Source organism: Grus americana, chromosome 1 (assembly GCF_028858705.1).
Source record: "Grus americana isolate bGruAme1 chromosome 1, bGruAme1.mat, whole genome shotgun sequence".
NCBI lineage: Eukaryota > Metazoa > Chordata > Aves > Gruiformes > Gruidae > Grus > Grus americana.
Genome location: NC_072852.1, coordinates 196,329,865 through 196,343,122, shown reverse-complemented (window position 1 = coordinate 196,343,122; position 13,258 = coordinate 196,329,865). Strand labels below are relative to the sequence as shown.

At 41.8% G+C, this 13,258-nt stretch overlaps 1 protein-coding gene across 3 annotated transcripts in view; it reads left to right on the top strand.

Annotated features, from left to right (window-relative positions):
- The window catches only part of MTUS2 (microtubule associated scaffold protein 2), a 324,919-nt gene that overhangs the window by 7,455 nt on the left and 304,206 nt on the right, over positions 1–13,258 (top strand). For all 3 annotated transcript variants that reach the window (XM_054812918.1, XM_054812935.1, XM_054812912.1), the window contains exon 2: positions 1,152–1,225. The gene's annotated coding sequence lies outside the window, so the exon portion shown is untranslated. The remainder of the gene's footprint in view (positions 1–1,151; positions 1,226–13,258) is intronic.

Genomic DNA, 13,258 nt, shown 5'->3' with positions numbered 1-13,258 from the left:
TTAAATCTTTTATCTAAAATCCCATTAATATCTTCCATCTCCTAATGTCTTAGCTTTTAATCTAATTTTTCTCCACTTGCTCTTTACCACAAGGAAAAAAGTGTCATATGACTTCCCCCTTCTTTCTCTGACTCTGCTTTTTCCTCTGTCATACTCTCAGGTCTCTTCTGATCTCCGCTTGTCCCACAGTCACATCCCTTTTCTTGGTCTTCCTTGCACTCATACCTCAACTCTTCACTCTAATATCTCTTGTCTCTTTCTTGTCTATTTGTATCATAATACAAATAAATACACGTCACTGTCAAATATTAAAAAAAAATCAAACCAAACCCTTTTCCAGCTTTTTTTGTCATCTTATGATCTGGTCAGTCCTACTTGGGAGATCCTCCTCTAGTTTCATCTTTGATTCTCAACAGTTTGACTTTAGCCCCTTTCACTACTGATAAAACCACATCTCATGACCTCTTATCAAATCTCAGGACTGGCTTTCTGTCCTTCTCTGCCTTGACCTGTTGTCTTTTGATATCATAACTCACATTCTCTGATTCACGATGTTTACTTCTTGTGATTGCAATCTTTTCTTGACTTCTGGGAGAAGCTCCTTCTGTGTGTTTTCTGGATAGTCTTGCTTACCCTTTCTTTTTTCCTTCTTTCCCTCCATACTTTTTGTGGTGATCTCATTACAAGCAAATTCAGCTAAATTTCCCTGAATAGCAGCAATACATCAACCTTATCCCATCAAAATGTAACAGAGGGACAAGGTGTCAAATAGCACAGAGTCCTTAAAAACAATGAGCTCTGTAAATACATTAAAACCTGACTAGGTTTAATCTGTGCTTCCCCTTCAGATTGTGTACCTAAATTTGACTTGAAAGCCTTGACTTAATCTAAAGATACTTCAGAGGAAGAGGAACAGAAAATGTGGAGTTTTTGTTTCACAAAGTTTTTGTATCCTCTTCCCCTTTTCATTTCACTCACTCCTGACATGGACCAGCTTATCTGTGAGCTAATGCCAGGAAACTTGGACAGGATCATAATCAGAAGTGCAGGATGTTTAATCTTGAGCACTGGGTTTACAAAAGATTTGATGGTGTATGCCCTTGTTACCTACAACATGAGGTTAATGAGTCTTTTGTTTGTTTTCTTTAAAGGTTTCTACCCTGGGACTGTCTTCTAGGGCAAACTATCACCAATGGAAATAAAATTTGTTTTTCCAGCATTCTGGGTAAGTTTATCTTCCATATTATTAATGTCTGATTTATTCTTTTAAATGTATGTGCCACCAAAGAACTCTTGCAAGCTGTCTTTGATTTTTGTATTAGTGTTAGTCTATCCAATGAAAAGAAAACTCCCTCTAACAATTGTATGAAAAACAGAGATAAAGGTGACTTCAAAGCAGACTATGAGACTCTCTTACTGGGGGGAGGATTATCGAACAAAAATAGACCTTTTCTTTCCTAATGTTTTTGATTTCTGTTTGGTAGGTATAGTATATATTGAAAATCTGACTGTCTAAACCAATGTACTACATATCTAAACTAGATCTGATTAGTCTGAGATGACAATATTTGAAGACAGTCTTTCATGCTTGGGAAGGCATAACTTTGTAGGCTGGGAGATGACCATGACATGGATCCTGGTAAAGCTATGTTTTAGTGGCATGAGGTTTTGCTCAGTCATGAGCAATGACAATGCTTGCCAGAGCCTCTGGGAGGTCAACTATGATGTTTTACCTGGAAAAAAAAAAGTCAGCTATGCTGGCAAGTTGTGGGGCAGTATTTGCTACTTGTCTGGGGGCATTGGTTCTTTGCCTACCAGTAACAGGCTAACAATGGCCCCAAAGTGTCAATTGATAGGACAATGCAGGCTCTGGAGGGAGGCTGACTGTATGGGGTACTGCCAAACCCTGGAGGTTTGCCTCCAGGCTGCCTCTTCCCAGCCTACACCCAAGCAGGCTGGCTAGGTGCATCACTGGCTTTGACCTGGCCAGGGGTAACCTCCGGTGGACCAAATAAAACCAGACCTCTGAGGCTGCTTTTTCTGTGATGGCCAGGACATGATGGGACAAAGTCTCCTTTTGTGGTCTTACACTGTCTCCAGTTTTACAGCAGGCTCATGGCTGATTTTCCCTGTGCATCAGTAGGGTGTGACAGCCTGCTGTGTCCTGCTGGCTGAGCAACCATGGGCAGGAATGGCAAGAACAATTGTCCAGATAGCTGAATGTATGCCTCCCTGCGTATGCATCTCCTGGGTCCAGGTCTGATTCTGTCCCTGAAGTGATAAAGCACAGGCTGGAGAAGTTCTGATGGTAACCTGGCATAAGCATTGCTCTTTCCTTTGGGGAGACTTGGACTTGGTCTGACCTGGAGTCAGAAATGTCTGGCAAAAGCAGCCAGCACTGGGAGAGGGTCAGGACCCCAGCAAGGCCTAGGGGCATGGCTCTAGCATGCAGCACTGTACGTGGTGAGGAGGCACCCAGGGTGTTTCTATGGTAATCTGAGGGCAGATGGGAGCAAAGAGAAAGCAAACTGTGATCATTGGCAAGGACGTTCCCACCATCCCAGTCCTCAACGTAGGAAATCCTATACCATGTCTGTCTCCCTCTCCAACCCAGGCTATGGGGCTGATAGGGACTGGTAGGGCTCAGAAAGGTGAAGCAGGCATCATCATAGCATGATACCTGGCTTTCAAGGGACTATTCATACATGCAGATGTCTTTGGGGACAGTGGTGTGATAGGAACTATATGGTCACTGGAGCTTGGGGAGGAATATCCCATCCCTTACCCAAGTCAAAATCTGTTTCTTTAGCAGCAGTCATGCTCAGAGACAATGTAATTTTGGCTGTGAAATGAGTGATTGAACTGGTGTGTTACTATCTGGGTGGCACGAGTATCCTGGTTATAATCCCACAGCAGTCAGGCAGCTGAATATCAGATGAGGGAAATCCGTGTTTATGGGCTTACAGGTGGCATGTGATGCTCCAGCACTCTGTTGCCCCACATGAAAGAAGGGAAGGCATAGTGCAATGCACATCTTCAGTTTGAGGACATTTGCAGGACACTGCGCTGAGTGATGCGAAGGATGTACAAAAATGTCTTTTATGCGTTTCCCATATACAAAGGACTTGTGGTTTAAAAGCAGTTACATCTGTTTCTGCCTTCTCATTGCTGGGGTTGTAAGTCTTGTAACTCAGCCAGTGAGGCTAAAGCTGTATGACTCTTGTGGGTGAAAGAGTTGCTGTTTGGATCCTCATAAAGAGTGTTCCTGTGTGCAGCTGTCCCACTGCCATTAACTGGACAAGGTGAAAGGCTGGACCCTGGATTTGGAACTTGGCTGCAGAGCTGGAAGAACACAAGCTGAAGTGAGAAATACAGATGAATCTTGCTGAGTATTCTTAATTTTCTACATATGCTTGTGGATTTCCCAGTTTGGTTGAGGACTCTAGTGCTTGGATGATGATTATGTAAAGCACTGTATCAATATCCAAATAATGGAATTGTACAATGTTTTGGTATTCCGTAATCACATTTAAATGATGTAAGACAAAAAAGAGCAGAGGAAGTAACTTCTTAGTTTTCTCTAAAAGGTCACATTAAAGCGTTCTCTTCCCTAAGGTATGTTGTTTCACTGTTAACAGGTACTGAGTGCTTGTTTCACTAATGAGTCCTCTTCCTTCTTGAGCTGACATGTCAATGGCGTTCAAAGTAAGGCCTGTGAGAATCAGCCTGAAGTTTTTGATCCCTTACGGCTAGCAGGATTTGAAATGAAATGCCATCAGCTAGAAAAAAAGCTTTGGGAATCTTTGAAATGAGTTTGCTCTGTGATGAGTGTTAGAGATGTTCAGCTTCTGAAGGGGTAAACTGTGCCAGAAGTAGATGTTGAATAGAGCAAGAAATGCAGGAGGCTATTTCACAATTTGAGTGCTTGCTGTAAACCTGGGAGAACATGGTTTCCCATTCTAGAGTTGTCAAGAACAACAGCATTTTCAAACCCCCGTGTTTTGTTTCAAATAGGCAGGACCAAATAATGTGTGTTTACTGGAGATAATGTGACTTTCACCTCTCTTCTACTGATCTTGGAGCACTGTGTGGGAAGATGATGGGTATAGAGGAGCATAACCCTGTCTGAGAGATTTATGTGAAGCTAGTCACGGCTGTACCTGATGGGTGGTTTCCTGACACGCCACGGAAATACTGTTCTGATAGCATTACTTTGACCTGTTCCTTAGGCCACTTTAAAATACATTTCCTACGCTGGAAGCTGTGGATTAAAAGTTTGATACCATGGCTCCATACTTATGCAAACAGCTAATGAGATGCTTCAAAGAACGATAGATTTTTGCTGCTTTTGGCTAAAAATCAGAAATTCAGGGAAGCAACTTGATAATATTTTAAGTCATCCAGTAATTTTACACTGGATTACAGTTGAAATCCCATAGAAATACTCAAGACACTTTATACTGTATCAGATGGATTAAGCGTGATTTATGTATTGCATTAAATTCCAGAGGGATTAATAATGTCTGTGTCATTGTTTCCTAGGCTTATAAATTTAAAGACCAGAGGGGACCACATGAATATCTATTCTTACTGCCTGTTCAGTGCAGGTCAGAGAAATGCAGGATATAGCAGTAGTGCTTTAATTTTTCTTTATTTAGTATATCTTCCTGAAAGAGACCAAGGCCTTGATTTAAAGGGTACCAGTAGTAATGAATCTACCATGACGCAGGTAAATCGTTCCAGTAAATAACAAGCATTGCCTTTCTCTTCAGCTTCCAAATGTTGTACCTTATTTTTTTTTCCTGCTGGACTGACAGGGACTCTATTATCTGGATGCTGATTATCCATTTAGTTATCCATTTGGTTAGCCACTTTTGAAATTCATTTACTGTGAGCAGTGTTGATGTAGTATGGTAAACCTTTTAATTCAGGCTTTTATGTATAGCATGACTTTAAATTGCTGCATAGTGTGAAATTAGGACAAGAAATATGATCTGTCAGCACACTACCATTATCAAATGATGATGTAACTGCATACAAATGATCAGATTTACATGACCAGGCCTATCTTCCATACAGCTGTGTTGATTAGTGTTAATGATGCTACTGTCTTTCAATGCCTTATTGATTGAGTCCCATGATAACCCTTCCCTGCTGTTGCTTACTACTGTTGTCAGGCTAACTGTTCCATAGGTGCTGAGGTTATCCCACTTAACCCTTTTAAACACTGCTTTGATATTAACTCTTTCCAGTCACCAGGAACTTCTAGTGTTCCTATGTTTGTTAAAAGCAGTCACTGAATCAAAACTTTTTTCGTACATCTGCCCTCTACTCTTGAATGCGGTATTTTAACTGAGGGGCTATTTAAAGCTCTCCCCAGTTACTGGTGGCATGGGAGGTATGTCATTATCACTGTAAGATGTGAATATAGCATCTCACATTTTTCTGAACACAGAGTAGAAGGAGTTGTCAAATACATTTGTCTTTTTCTGAATTGTTTGATAACTTTTATCTGGAATAATCAATTATAGAAGTCATTGCTTGGCATTCACTTATTCTTGGTCCATTTTGGGAGGAGCTCCTATTGTCATAAACCTCACCGTAGCTTTTAATGTTTTTTTTCTTCCATCATTTGCTTGCATTTCTGCTGTGTTAATTTGTATTCATTGCTATCAGTGTCTTTTTTTCCCCATCTGTTATGTACTGTGGGTTTGTTTTACAGGTTTCTCTGCTGCTGCTGTCACTCTCCTTAGCCAGGATTCTTCAACCAAAAAAGCTTCCTTTCATGGCTGTAGCACAGTGATTTTTTTTTTTGGCATGTAATAAAGCATCTCTTAGCAGGTCCTATTTATATTTTTGTGTGTGACTATTTCCCCCTGCTCAGTTTTGCTCATGATTGTGTTTAGGTTTGAGAAATTGTCTTTTTAAAATATCCAAGTAAATTAGATATCGGTTAAGATTACACATTCTTTTCTATTTGCAAAAGAAATGGAGCATTGCCCTTTGCCTGTAGTGAATCATAATTTTCTGGTTAAATGTTTCACCTGTATCCAGTAGGAGCCCAATATAACATTAGCTAGAGTTGACTTCACTACTTCTTGTATTAAGAAATGAACTAGAATTTGCAGACTTTCCCAGAAGTCTTACTAGTAAGGTGGTTCTCCTAGAACAATTCTTTGCTAGAATAAAATTAAATGTGACAATATTTTTCATAACTTCAAGGATATATGCTTGAGGAGTGCTGCATTCTGTTCCCTTATCTCATTTGACTGATTTCTAGCAGACCTCAGCTTCTGTCTCAGCTTGTCATTTGCTAATACTCCAGATCCTACTTTTCTCTTTGCACATGCAGTGTCCATGGATTTTTCTTCTGTACACTCTTTCTCTTAAGGTGCTTTTAGTGTTGATTTTTATTGTGTTTTTGTCTGTTACCTTAACCTTTAATAGAATTGAGCTTCCTTTTGAAAAAAAAATTCTAATTTCTATTGAAATTGAGCCCAGTCACTGCAGTTATAAGCAAGCTTTCAGTGGAACAAACTGTTTGCCCTTTTTAAAAAAGAAGCTACTCAAATATCAGCAGTATGGTGAAAGCATTGCTTTCTATTTCTAGCTCTGCAATACGTGAATCACGTTTTTTTACAAGTCATGTTGACATGGGGAGGCTCTTATTTTTTCAGTCAGACCTCTACAGTCAGCAGCTTCCGGTCCATATGGCCTTTTGCAAGCCTATGGTTGCTGCTAGGCTGCTGTGCAGACAAGGTAAACCTCATGAGATGGAGTTCATGCTGTGGTTGGCTTTGGGGGGCTCTGTACAGCAGCTGAGGCAGAGGGAAATGACAGCAGCTGAGGTCAAAAGTTGATATATTTTTTTCTTCTTATGCTTTGTGAAAGTCTTAGAATCTTAGAATCATAGAATGGTTTGGGTTGGAAGGGACCTCAGACATCACCTAGTTCCAACCCCCCCTGCTGCGGGCAGGGACACCCTCCACTAGACCACATTGCCCAAAGCCCCATCCAACCTGGCCTTGAACACTTCCAGGGATGGGGCATCCACAACTTCTCTGGGCAACCTGTTCCAGTGCCTCACCCCACCCTCACAGTGAAGAATTTCTTCCTAATATCTAATCTAAATCGACCCTCCTTCAGCTTAAGGCTACTCACCCTTGTCCTTGTAAACAGTCCCTCTCCAGCTTTCTTATATGCCCCCTTTATATATTGAAAGGCTGCTCTAAGGTCTCCCCAGAGCCGCCTTTTCTCCAGGCTGAACAATCCCAATTCTCTCAGCCTGTCCTCATAGGAGAGGTGCTCCAGCCCTCTGATCAGTTTCGTGGCCTCCTCTGGACTCGCTCCAACAGCTCCATGTCTCTGCTGTACTGGGGCTCCCAGAGCTGGATGCAGTACTCCAGGTGGGGTCTCATGAGAGCAGAGTAGAAGGGGAAAATCACCTCTCCTTAGAAGTATAGTGTTAACAAATGGTTGTTACTCAGATCACTAATAAAATTTACCTGGTTAAAACAGCATGCATGTAGAATTTAACTTCTCACTATTTGAAGCAAGTGACTGTCAACATGTGGTCTTGCTCTGTCACCAGAACTGACTTGCACATCTAGTCTTGGTGAGGGCTTGTGAGGAGCTGTATGGGCAGAAGATGGTTCACATGAGATGGTCGCATCCAGATGTCTGAGACCTGCATCTACCAGTATTATACTGGACTTAGCACAAAAGTATGTGGGCAGCTGAGTATTGAGTGGAGAACCTGCAGAATGATTTACTGCATGTATTCAGGTGGATTACGGAAGTTGTACTCAGCGCTGGTGAGGCCGCACCTTGAGTACTGTGTTCAGTTTTGGGCCCCTCACTACAAGGACACTGAGCTGCTGGAGCATGTCCAGAGAAGGGCAACAAAGCTGGTGAAGGGGCTAGAGCACAAGTCTTATGAGGAGTGGCTGAGGGAATGGGGGTTGTTTAGCCTGGAGAAAAGGAGGCTGAGGGGAGACCTTATCACTCTCTACAACTACCTGAAGGGATGTTGTAGCCAGGTGGGTGTTGGTCTCTTCTCCCAAATAACAAGCAATAGGACAAGAGGAGATGGTCTTAAGTTGTGCCAGGAGAGGTTTAGATTGGACATTAGGAAAAAGTTCTTCCCCGAAAGGGTTATCAAGCACTGGAACAGGCTGCCCAGGGAAGTTGTTGAATGCACATCCCTGGAGGTATTTAAAAGAGGCGTAGATGTGGTGCTTAGGGACATGGTTGAGTGGTGGACTTGGCAGTGTTAGGTTTACAATTAGACTTGATCTTAAGGGTCTCTTCTAACCTAAATGAGTCTAAGTTACTAGTTTCCCATGTATAACCACACCATTACTGAATTGTTCCTAAGCATCAGCATCCCAGCTGGAATTGAGTCCACAGAGCAGGAATCAGCTTGTAAATGCTTTTGGACAAGAATATTGTTTTCATTCAGCATTGTGTGGCTTAGAATGAGGGGTGCTACTCCAAGCATCCTTTCAGTACGAAGAATTAGTCAAATAAAATGAAGGATATAAACAAGGGCTAAGAAATGATCCATCTGCAATGACAGAATAGCAATGACTTCATAAGTTCCTGGTTTAGCCTGCTTAAAGTTACTTGCAAAGAATCTTCTGATATGTTAATTATATTATTCATACTGTTTTTCTGAATTTCAAAACAAAGTGTGACCTTGATTTCAAAGTAAAAGTGCATGAAAGCATGCTGTGCTTATTTTTCATAATTAATCATGTATAAGCCAATTTTATGGCAAAACAGATAAATGAGATGTCAGAATATTTGTTTGTAAATACTTTGCTTCAAGATGTTAGTGCAATTTGTCTCAGCTGTAAAGAAATCCAGTATTTCTTTCAGTTTCACTGTGGGATGAAAGCATAGCATGAAATATACTGCAGTTAAATTCTAAATGATATACCATAACTGGACTATACATTTGGTTTAGTTATTACAGCATGTGCTAAAACATACAAAAATCTTCATTTTTCCTTTCTGTAGTAGCCTAGGGGAGTGCTACTCATCCTCAGCATCCCTATCAATCACACTTGTGCAGCTCAGCTTGTATGAGACCCTACCTTGGTAAGCATCAACAGTTTCAGGGCTGCAGCGCAGCGAGTATCAACAGGCTTGTTCAAAGGTGGCTGCTGCTCGAACCAAGAAATGCCAATAACCTCTTCTCTGAATGTCCGGGAGTCCTGAGCCTGCCTTGGAAGCAGTGCTTTTCCAGAGATGAGTCAGAAAATGGGCTTTTCCTCCTTTCAGAAGAGAAGACAAGTTTATACAACTCTGTTTGCATCTCCAAAGGAGAGTACATGCATTGGTTGGCACTGCAATTAGATGTGTGGTGGGGTAGGTTAGGTTTGGGGTCAGTGCAGCCTCTCATCCTCACCCTGGGGGGGCAGTGGGGGTGTACCATGGCAAACTACCCCCCTTGGGGCTGTTTCCAGGGCGAGCGGCTGGAGGCACAGGGCCCCTAACCCGGCAGGCTTTGCCATGTTTTGGCAGCACAAGAGCGTGGGGATGCTCTGGGGTGAGCTCAGAGGTGCAGGAGAGCCTGGCAAGTGGGGTGGGTTCATACCCCCAGTGGGGCTCAGGCTCCCACCCAGCCAGGGCTTCGGTTACAGAAACCTCTGTCAGGACAACCAGAAAGCCACACTGAAACTAAATGGGTAGAGCCATTTGAGTAATAGCAGATGCCTGTGAACATCATATGTGGGTAATTTTGCATAATAAAGCTAACAGCTGATGATGTGTGTATAAGTGCTTTTTAAACAGCATTTACTGAATTCTGCTGTAAAGTATCACAGGACGGTACTTTGTAGCTCACTTCAGTTGTCTCTCTACCTCTAACAAGTCTCGGCATTTAGCATCACTTACATATGCAGTATAATAGGTTTCGGCATTAGGCTGCATTCAGTGTATAAACCAGTATTAGTTTGAGTCTTACAGCCCTTCCTCCTAAGCTGCCATGTGGTAAGGGATGTAGCTCAGATGAGAGAAAACAATTTAAACTTTCTCAGTGAACCAGTTTTGAGAAGAGTTTTTCTCAAATACAGAGTTTTGCACTGAAGCTGTGTGATTAAAAGCCTATGGGGGAATCAAGCATGGGGATGGTTTTAAGGAAGCTCAAGGGATGGAATGCAATTTTTTCTGCAAATGATAATTAAAGAAACAGCATCCTCATTACCATAATACACTAAAAGATAAAAAGAATTGGACAGATGCCTAATCTTGAAATGCTTCTTAATTTACAAGTATACAAGAAAGCAATCGAGGTCTGTTCTTTTTAGTTGCCTGCCTGAATCATCAAAACTGCTGCTTATATAACTTACTGTCTCAAAGAAGAAAAAATACACAAAAAAGTAAAGTTAATACTCCAGGTCACCATCCATGCAATGTCTATTGCACATGTACAGATACTAGAGCATTTGCAATACTTTACATCTTCTGAGACTGGATGCCTATCAGATAAAATTGCACATTTGAGCAGATATTCTCAGCTGGAGCCATGTGGCCCCAAAGGAGACCAAAGGCAGCTACCACAAAAATGAAATGCTCATTTTATGTTGATTCTTGACTAATTATCTAGAAGGTGACCACTCTGGGTTTCTTATGATCACATGTTGAGCCATAGAAAAATGTATTTGAGAATCCTAGCAAGTTTAGTTTTTGAGAAGAATTTTTGAGTTCTTCCTAAGAGCACAAGTAACTTTCTGGTTTTAATGAAATTGTGAATCAAATGTGGCAAGGAGAAATAGCTGGCACTCACATTGATGCCTCCATGACTTACCTATATTCTGCTCTTGTCCAATATAGGCTGCAATGGTGCAGTTTCTCTGTTTCACTTTAAATATCATCCTAGTTCTTTTACCATCAAATCTATAGGCTCCTGAAGGGTTTTGAAGTTAACCAACATCTTGTGAAGTCTCAGAATTATGTTGCCGCCTGCAAATGTGAGGAGGCTCGTGAGATCTCATTAGATTGTCTACACTGGTGAATGAGAGCTGGGTATGTGCCAGGGAGTGACTTGCACTGCTTGGTGCACCCTGCTCTGTGCCCAGAGTTGTTCTGCACTGCCCAGCACTCAGCTCAGGGTCTCTTCTGGGCCCCATACAGTGCCCTGTAAAACATAGTTATTACTCTGTGCATTTTTTTTCCATTCAAACTTGTGAAATATGGTGAGCACTAGAGTACATTTATAGTGTGAAACTGAGGGTATGTGTTGTGGGCACATGGGGTCAGCAAGAAAGTGTGTTAGGAGTGTTAAAACTTGCTGGGCTAGCGATGGGAAACTGTGTTGGTGGGTGTAGGGGAGCCAGACCTGATTTGGTCTTGTCCATGCTGCTACCGAGGGTGGTCCCTGGTGTGAATGATCCCCCGGACCACACTGGGGTATTGCCAGACTGCTTAAAGAAGACTTACCTTAATTAAATGACAGTCCTTTCTTTGTCTAGTAGTACTGGAGCGTGCTTTTCTGGAAGACTGGAGTGGGAATTACGCTTTTAATAGGCTTAAGTGGATCAAGGGGAAAATGTGTTGTGTTTTTCGGGTGTTTTTTTTAGGAGTAAAAACGATTTCTCGGTGGGAACTGACTTTTGAATTATTCCACTTACAGCCCCAATCCAAGGTAGAGGCTTGATGAAAATGGATGTCAGATTTTCCAGCTGGAAGTAGCTCTCCTTTTTTCAAACCCTAAAGCTTCTCTTCAGATGGAGAGTTAGTAGCCACCACTTTGTGAAGGGGCTGCAGCAGCCAGAGAGCCGAGAGGTAGGCTGGAGTAGGCAGTCTCTACCAAAGCAGTATCCTGTCCCTTTGAAGCTTACATATTTTGATAAGTATAAATCCTAATTTAGTGCTAGATAATGACGAATAACTTGGCAAGGACACTCCAGAAAGTCAGAAGACCTCTTAGGCCTCTACTAGGAGACTGCTACTGGTGATAGTGTTAACTCTGTTGCAGGCCGGGTTTGTGTTTGGCATTAAAACTTTTAAGAAACAAGGTGGATGATTTAGAGTAAATATTAATACTGCTCAGAAGATGTTATGGCAGATAACTTGTTCAGTTTCCACCTTGAACCTCTGAAGTAATTTGGAGTTCTGTTTGATTTTTCTAGTGTCTTAATGCTTCGAGCTGAACCTCATCCCTTTATATCCTGCTAATCTTTCCTTTATGCTGAAGTATTAACTATGGAGCTGGTGAGTTCTGATATACAAAAGGCAGCACTATTGATCTGGGTGATATATGTATTTCCACATAGGACTTTGAATGTGTGATAGTACTAGAGAATGAATAAATTGAGTGGTACGTGCTAGGGTGTGCATTTTCAAGGAAATGCTGTATCTCATTCAGATCTGTAGTTGCCACAAGTGAGTTACTAACAGTAAGACACGAGCATCCTTACTGTTAGCTGGTCTGAATGCCGGAAGCGCTTCAGCTATTCAAAATCCAGCCCTGCAGCCCGTAGGGCTCTGCAGGCTTTCTTGGGGTTTTCTCTGCATGCATCCCTGTTCTCTGCTTACTATGCCTGTGGCTGCTTAGCCGGGCATGTGGTACGGGGTGGAGGGTGACCCTTCCTCATCCGCTTCAAGGACTTTGGGATCCATTGGGACCATGTGCTGGCATTGGGTTTGGGTTTCTTTATCAGGTGAGAAAGATGGGGACAGGGCAGCATGGAAGTGTGTTGCTTTGCTGGGCTTGGGCTGTAGAGCGAGCGCGTGCCCAGGCCTGGGGATCCAGTTCTTCTCAAAATAGCTTATTTTCATCTAGTCCGTGTTCATAGAGAGCTTGCTATGGCTTGTGCGTCCTATAATGACCAAGTTTGAAAGTCTTCCTCGCTTTCAATTTTTCTAGTAGATTTTAATGATATTCATCGCAGTCTTACTAATTTTTCTTGCGTATCTCCTGATATTTCACGTTTTTTCTCTAATGCCTGTTTTGCATACATGTTATTTATACATATTTGTATAAGCTTTTTCTAATCCCAGTAGTCCGAGGGGAAAAAAGCTAGAAAAAGTGATGTAGCTGCCCTCAAAGGCTGAGCTAACAATTGACAAATAAATGTATTGTATTTTATTTTTAATGATGATGTTTTGGAGAAATGACTCATAACTTTTGAATTGCGGGGTTTTTCTATGTTCGACTCATATTTGTTTTAATGACTTACAAGGAAATAAATGTAGACTGAGTTATTTTTCCTGCTGGAAGTAAATGGGATTGCAGTCTGGTGTTTACATT